This window comes from Salmo salar, chromosome 11 (genome assembly GCF_965601325.2).
Source record: "Salmo salar chromosome 11, fSalSal1, whole genome shotgun sequence".
Lineage (NCBI taxonomy): Eukaryota > Metazoa > Chordata > Actinopteri > Salmoniformes > Salmonidae > Salmo > Salmo salar.
Window position 1 is genome coordinate 125203013 of NC_138301.1, and position 8914 is coordinate 125211926.

Sequence of the window (8914 nt, forward strand, 5' to 3'; positions counted from 1 at the left end):
CCTCCACAACACTATGTCACCAGGACATAGACAGGATACTACCCTCCACAACACTATGTCACCAGGACATATACAGGATACTACCCTCCACAACACTATGTCACCAGGACATATACAGGATACTACCCTCCACAACACTATGTCACCAGGACATATACAGGATACTACCCTGCACAACACTATGTCACCAGGACATATACAGGATACTACCCTCCACAACACTATGTCACCAGGACATATACAGGATACTACCCTCCACAACACTATGTCACCAGGACATATACAGGATACTACCCTCCACAACACTATGTCACCAGGACATATACAGGATACTACCCTCCACAACACTATGTCACCAGGACATATACAGGATACTACCCTCCACAACACTATGTCACCAGGACATATACTGGATGCTACCGTCCACAACACTATGTCACCAGGACATATACAGGATGCTACCCTCCACAACACTATGTCACCAGGACATATACAGGATGCTACCCTCCACAACACAATGTCACCAGGACATATACAGGATCCTACCCTCCACAACACTATGTCACCAGGACATATACAGGATACTACCCTCCACAACACTATGTCAACAGGACATATACAGGATACTACCCTCTACAACACTATGTCACCAGGACATATACAGGATACTACCCTCCACAACACTATGTCACCAGGACATATGCAGGATACTACCCTCCACAACACGATGTCACCAGGACATAGACAGGATACTACCCTCCACAACACTATGTCACCAGGACATATACAGGATGCTACCCTCCACAACACTATGTCACCAGGACATATACAGGATACTACCCTCCACAACACTATGTCACCAGGACATATACAGGATACTACCCTCCACAACACTGTGTCACCAGGACATAGACAGGATACTACCCTCCACAACACTATGTCACCAGGACATATGCAGGATACTACCCTCCACAACACGATGTCACCAGGACATAGACAGGATACTACCCTCCACAACACTATGTCACCAGGACATATACAGGATGCTACCCTCCACAACACTATGTCACCAGGACATATACAGGATACTACCCTCCACAACACTATGTCACCAGGACATATACAGGATACTACCCTCCACAACACTATGTCACCAGGACATAGACAGGATACTAACCTCCACAACACTATGTCACCAGGACATATACAGGATACTACCCTCCAAAACACTATGTCACCAGGACATATACAGGATACTACCCTCCACAACACTATGTCACCAGGACATATACAGGATACTACCCTGCACAACACTATGTCACCAGGACATATACAGGATACTACCCTCAACAACACTATGTCACCAGGACATATACAGGATACTACCCTCCACAACACTATGTCACCAGGACATAGACAGGATACTACCCTCTACAACACTATGTCACCAGGACATATACAGGATACTACCCTCCACAACACTATGTCACCAGGACATATACAGGATACTACCCTCCACAACACTATGTCACCAGGACATATACAGGATACTACCCTCTGCTACACTATGTCACCAGGACATATACAGGATACTACCCTCCACAACACTATGTCACCAGGACATATACAGGATACTACCCTCCACAACACTAAGTCACCAGGACATATACAGGATACTACCCTCCGCAACACTATGTCACCAGGACATATACTGGATGCTACCGTCCACAACACTATGTCACCAGGACATATACAGGATGCTACCCTCCGCAACACTATGTCACCAGGACATATACAGGATGCTACCCTCCGCAACACTATGTCACCAGGAATTATACAGGATGCTACCCTCCACAACACTATGTCACCAGGACATATACAGGATTCTACCCTCCACAACACTATGTCACCAGGACATATACAGGATCCTACCCTCCACAACACTATGTCACCAGGACATATACAGGATACTACCCTCCACAACACTATGTCACCAGGACATATACAGGATACTACCCTCTACAACACTATGTCACCAGGACATATACAGGATACTACCCTCCACAACACTATGTCACCAGGACATTTACAGGATACTACCCTCAACAACACTATGTCACCAGGACATATACAGGATACTACCCTCCACAACACTATGTCACCAGGACATATACAGGATACTACCCTCCACAACACTATGTCACCAGGACATAGACAGGATACTACCCTCCACAACACTATGTCACCAGGACATATGCAGGATACTACCCTCCACAACACGATGTCACCAGGACATATACAGGATGCTACCCTCCACAACACTATGTCACCAGGACATATACAGGATCCTACCCTCCACAACACTATGTCACCAGGACATATACACGATACTACCCTCCACAACACTATGTCACCAGGACATATACAGGATACTACCCTGCACAACACTATGTCACCAGGACATATACAGGATACTACCCTCCACAACACTATGTCACCAGGACATATACAGGATACTACCCTCCACAACACCATGTCACCAGGACATAGACATGATACTACCCTCTACAACACTATGTCACCAGGACATATACAGGATACTACCCTCCACAACACTATGTCACCAGGACATATACAGGATACTACCCTCCACAACACTATGTCACCAGGACATATACAGGATACTACCCTCTACTACACTATGTCACCAGGACATAGACAGGATACTACCCTCCACAACACTATGTCACCAGGACATATACAGGATACTACCCTCTACTACACTATGTCACCAGGACATATACAGGATACTACCCTCCACAACACTATGTCACCAGGACATATACAGGATACTACCCTCCACAACACTATGTCACCAGGACATATACAGGATACTACCCTCCACAACACTATGTCACCAGGACATATACAGGATACTACCCTCCACAACACTATGTCACCAGGACATATACTGGATGCTACCGTCCACAACACTATGTCACCAGGACATATACAGGATGCTACCCTCCACAACACTATGTCACCAGGACATATACAGGATGCTACCCTCCACAACACTATGTCACCAGGACATATACAGGATGCTACCCTCCACAACACTATGTCACCAGGACATATACAGGATACTAGCCTCCACAACACGATGTCACCAGGACATATACAGGATACTACCCTCCACAACACTATCTCACCAGGACATATACAGGATCCTACCCTCCACAACACTATGTCACCAGAACATATACAGGATACTACCCTCCACAACACTATGTCACCAGGACATATACAGGATACTACCCTCTACAACACTATGTCACCAGGACATATACAGGATACTACCCTCCACAACACTATGTCACCAGGACATATACAGGATACTACCCTCCACAACACTATGTCACCAGGACATAGACAGGATACTACCCTCCACAACACTATGTCACCAGGACATATACAGGATACTACCCTCTACTACACTATGTCACCAGGACATATACAGGATACTACCCTCCACAACACTATGTCACCAGGACATATACAGGATACTACCCTCCACAACACTATGTCACCAGGACATATACAGGATACTACCCTCCACAACACTATGTCACCAGGACATATACAGGATACTACCCTCCACAACACTATGTCACCAGGACATATACTGGATGCTACCGTCCACAACACTATGTCACCAGGACATATACAGGATGCTACCCTCCACAACACTATGTCACCAGGACATATACAGGATGCTACCCTCCACAACACTATGTCACCAGGACATATACAGGATGCTACCCTCCACAACACTATGTCACCAGGACATATACAGGATACTAGCCTCCACAACACGATGTCACCAGGACATATACAGGATACTACCCTCCACAACACTATCTCACCGGGACATATACAGGATACTACCCTCCACAACACTATGTCACCAGGACATATACAGGATACTACCCTCCACAACACTATGTCACCAGGACATATACAGGATACTACCCTCCACAACACTATGTCACCAGGACATATACTGGATGCTACCGTCCACAACACTATGTCACCAGGACATATACAGGATGCTACCCTCCACAACACTATGTCACCAGGACATATACAGGATACTACCCTCAACAACACTATGTCACCAGGACATATACAGGATACTACCCTCCACAACACCATGTCACCAGGACATATACAGGATACTACCCTCTACAACATAACCTTCACTATGTCACCAGGACATATGCAGGATACTACCCTCCACAACATAACCTTCACTATGTCACCAGGACATATACAGGATACTACTGACATCCCTCCTGACCCCCCCCTGTCAGCCCTCCTGACCCCCCCCTGACAGCCCTCCTGACCTCCCCCTGTCAGCCCCCCTGTCAGCCCCCCTGTCAGCCCCTCTGTCAGCCCCCCTGTCAGCCCCCCTGACAGCCCTCCTGACCCCCCCCTGTCAGCCCCCCTGACAGCCCTCCTGACCCCCCCCCTGTCAGCCCCCCTGACAGCCCTCCTGACCCCCCCCCTGTCAGCCCCCCTGACAGCCCTCCTGACCCCCCCCCTGTCAGCCCCCCTGACAGCCCTCCTGACCCCCCCCGTCAGCCCCCCTGACAGCCCTCCTGACCCCCCCCTGTCAGCCCCCCTGTCAGCCCCCCTGACAGCCCTCCTGACCCCCCCCCGTCAGCCCCCCTGACAGCCTTCCTGACCCCCCCCTGTCAGCCCCCCTGACAGCCCTCCTGACCCCCCCCGTCAGCCCCCCTGACAGCCCTCCTGACCCCCCCCCTGTCAGCCCCCCTGACAGCCCTCCTGACACCCCCCCTGTCAGCCCCCCTGACAGCCCTCCTGACCCCCCCCTGTCAGCCCCCCTGACAGCCCTCCTGACACCCCCCCACACCCACTGAGGACATACACAAGACACAGATTGTACTCCTTATGGACTCAAATGGGAAATATATACAAGAAAAAAAACTATTTCCCAAACACAGTGTGTCTATATTCTGGTGTCCAAACACCCAGCGCACCTTAGACCTTCTGTCTGAGGACCAACTAGGTTCACCCAGTGCACCCTAGACCTTCTGTCTGAGGACCAACTAGGTTCACCCAGCGCACCCTAGACCTTCTGTCTGAGGACCAACTAGGTTCACCCAGCGCACCCTAGACCTTCTGTCTGAGGACCAACTAGGTTCACCCAGCCCACCCTAGACCTTCTGTCTGAGGACCAACTAGGTTCACCCAGCGCCCTAGACCTTCTGTCTGAGGACCAACTAGGGTCACCCAGCGCACCCTAGACCTTCTGTCTGAGGACCAACTAGGGTCACCCAGCGCACCCTAGACCTTCTGTCTGAGGACCAACTAGGGTCACCCAGCGCACCCTAGACCTTCTGTCTGAGGACCAACTAGGGTCACCCAGTGCACCCTAGACCTTCTGTCTGAGGACCAACTAGGGTCACCCAGCCACATAATAATACACACAGGCACAAACCACCTGAGAGCCCAGCAGGAAAGGGTGGCCACAGCACTGAAGGGAGTGATTGAAAACGCTTCTTCTACTTTCCCCACTGCACAAGTGGTTAAACGCAGCCCCAACACCTCACACAGGAGAAACAGATCAATAGACACCGTGCCCAGACCAGCGAGACCCTCTCCCAGACCTGCGGGACACTCTCCCAGACCTGCGGGACACTCTCCCAGACCTGCAGGACACTCTCCCAGACCAGCGAGACACTCTCCCAGACCAGCGAGACACCGTGCCCAGACCAGCGAGACACCGTGCCCAGACCAGTGAGACACTCTCCCAGACCAGCGAGACACTCTCCCAGACCTGCGAGACACTCTCCCAGACCTGCGAGACACTCTCCCAGACCTGCAGGACACTCTCCCAGACCAGCGAGACACTCTCCCAGACCAGCGAGACACCGTGCCCAGACCAGCGAGACACCGTGCCCAGACCAGTGAGACACTCTCCCAGACCAGCGAGACACTCTCCCAGACCTGCGAGACACTCTCCCAGACCTGCGAGACACTCTCCCAGACCTGCGGGACCCCCCCCCCCCCCAGACCTACACAGTGGCAGAATACCTGACCACCGTGACTGACCCAAACTTAAGGAAAGCTTTGACTATGTACAGACTCAGTGACCATAGCCTTGCTATTGAGAAAGGCCTACGAAGGCAGACCTGGCTCTCAAGAGAAGACAGGCTATGTGCAACACTGCCCACAAAATGAGGTGGAAACTGAGCTGCACTTCCTAACCTCCTGCCCAAATGTATGACCATATTAGAGAGACATATTTCCCTCAGATTACACAGATCCTGTCACAACGTCTACAGAAGGTGGCGCCTCTCCCCGTTCGGGCGGCGCTCGGCGGTGGTCGTCGCCGGCCTACTAGCTGCCACCGATCTCCTTTTCATTTTCATTTGGTGATGTCTGTTTTATGTGAGCACCTGTTTTGTGTTAGTTCATTAGTGGGGGTATTTAGTCTGTCTGTTTTGGTTTGGGATTGTGCGGGATTATTTGTGTCATTTTATTGTAGGTTGGGGATTTGAGTTTTCCGGTGTTTAGGCTTACGGGTTTTGCTGGGCTGCGTCCCGATTCGGTTTTGGGTTCTTGCCTGTTGCTGGATTTTGTTACCCTGCCTTATATTTACGGTGCTTTGAGACTGTGTTCATTAAACGTGTTTTTCCACGTACCTGCGTCACCCCACCTGCATGTCAGAGTTGCATGACAGATCCACAAAGAATTCGAAAACAAACCCAATAATGATAAACTCCCATATCTACTGGGTGAAATACCACAGTGTGACTCACAGCAGCAAGATGTGTGACCTGTTGCCACAAGAAAAGGGCAACCAGTGAAGAACAAACACCATTGTAAATACAACCCATATTTATTTTCCCTTTTGTACTTTAACTATTTGCACATCATTACAACACCGTATATAAACATAATATGACATTTGAAATGTCTTTATTCTTTTGAAACTTCTGTGAGTGTAATATTTACTGTTCATTTTATTGTTTATTTCACTTTGGTTTATCATCTATTTCACTTGCTTTGTTAATGTTAACATATGTTTCCCATGCCGATAAAGCCCCTTGAATTGACTTGATAGACAGACAGAATGAATGAATGACAGACAGCCAGCCAGACAGAGAGACAGACAGCCAGACAAACATAATGACAGAGAGACAGACAGACAGAAAGACAGACAGACTGACTGACAGAGAGATAGACAGACAGCCAGCCAAACTGACAGAGATAGACAGACGGCCAGCCAGACAGACTGACTGACAGAGAGATAGACAGACAGCCAGCCAGACAGACTGACTGACAGAGAGATAGACAGACAGAGAGACAGACAGACAGATTGCCAGCCATACCGACAGACAAACAGGCAGACAGACTGACAGTGAGTAGTGCAGAGTGTAGGTTTCTACCTGTATATTCGTACCTGTATATTTCATGTACAATAAATATACATATAATTTTATACACTGATCCAAAACACACTGTTGTCAACAGAACTGGACACACTGTTGTCAACAGAACTGGACACACTGTTGTCAACAGAACTGAAGAACGCTAAACGCTCTGAATTTATGAACGGACAATCTGACAGCACAGCCTAACCAGCTTTGTTAGGGTGAGTAATGTTCAGTGAGCTGTTCTCTCTCTCTTATATGTCTGGATATGTTGACTTCCTGCGCCGACAGAGATGGCTGCCACGCTTCTCGTTCCCAGGAAACTATGCAGTATTTAGTTTTTTTATGTGTTATTTCTTACATTGTTACCCCAGGTAATCTTAGGTTTTATTACATACAGTCGGGAGGAACTATTGGATATAAGAGCAACGTCAACTCACCAACATTACGACCAGGAATATGACTTTCCCCTAGAGGATCCTCTGTTTGGACCACCACCCAGGACAATGGATCGGATCCCAGCCGGCGACCCAAAACAACGGCGCTGCAGAAGGGGCAGATGGAGCGGTCTTCTGGTCAGGCTGCGTAGACGGGCACATCGCGCACCGCTCCCGAGTTTACTACTCGCCAATGTCCAGTCTCTTGACAACAAGGTAGACGAAATTCGTGCAAGGGTAGCCTTCCAGAGAGACATTAGACTGTAACGTCCTTTGTTTCACGGAAACATGGCTCGCTCGAGACACGCACTCAGAGTCGGTACAGCCACCTGGTTTCTTCACGCATCGCGCCGACAGAAACAAACATCTCTCTGGTAAGAAGAAGGTTGGGGGTGTATGCCTTATGATTAACGAGACGTGGTGTGATCATAACAACATACAGGAACTCAAGTCCTTTTGCTCACCTGACCTAGAATTCCTCACTATCAAATGCCGACCGCATTATCTACCAAGAGAAATCTCTTCGATTATAATCACAGCCGTGTATATCCCCCCAAGCAGACACATCGACGACCCTGAAAGTACTTCATTGGACTCTATGTAAACTGAAACTGCCTTATGATTAACTTCTATGGGATACGTGGGACGCTAGCCAGTGAAATATCAGGGCGGCAAATTCAAAAACAACAAAATGTCATAATTCAACTTTCTCAAACATACAACTATTTTACACCATTTTAAAGATACACTTCTCCTTGATGTAACCACATTGTCCGATTTCAAAAAGGCTTTACAGCGAAAGCAAAACATTAGATTATGTTAGGAGAGTACATAGCAAAAAATAATCACACAGCCATTTTCCAAGCAAGGACATGTGTCAATAAAACCCAAAACACAGCTAAATGAAGCACTAACCTTTGACGATCTTCAGCAGATGACACTCCTAGGACATTATGTTATACAATACATGTATGTTTTGTTCGATAAAGTTCATATTTATATCCAAAAACAGCA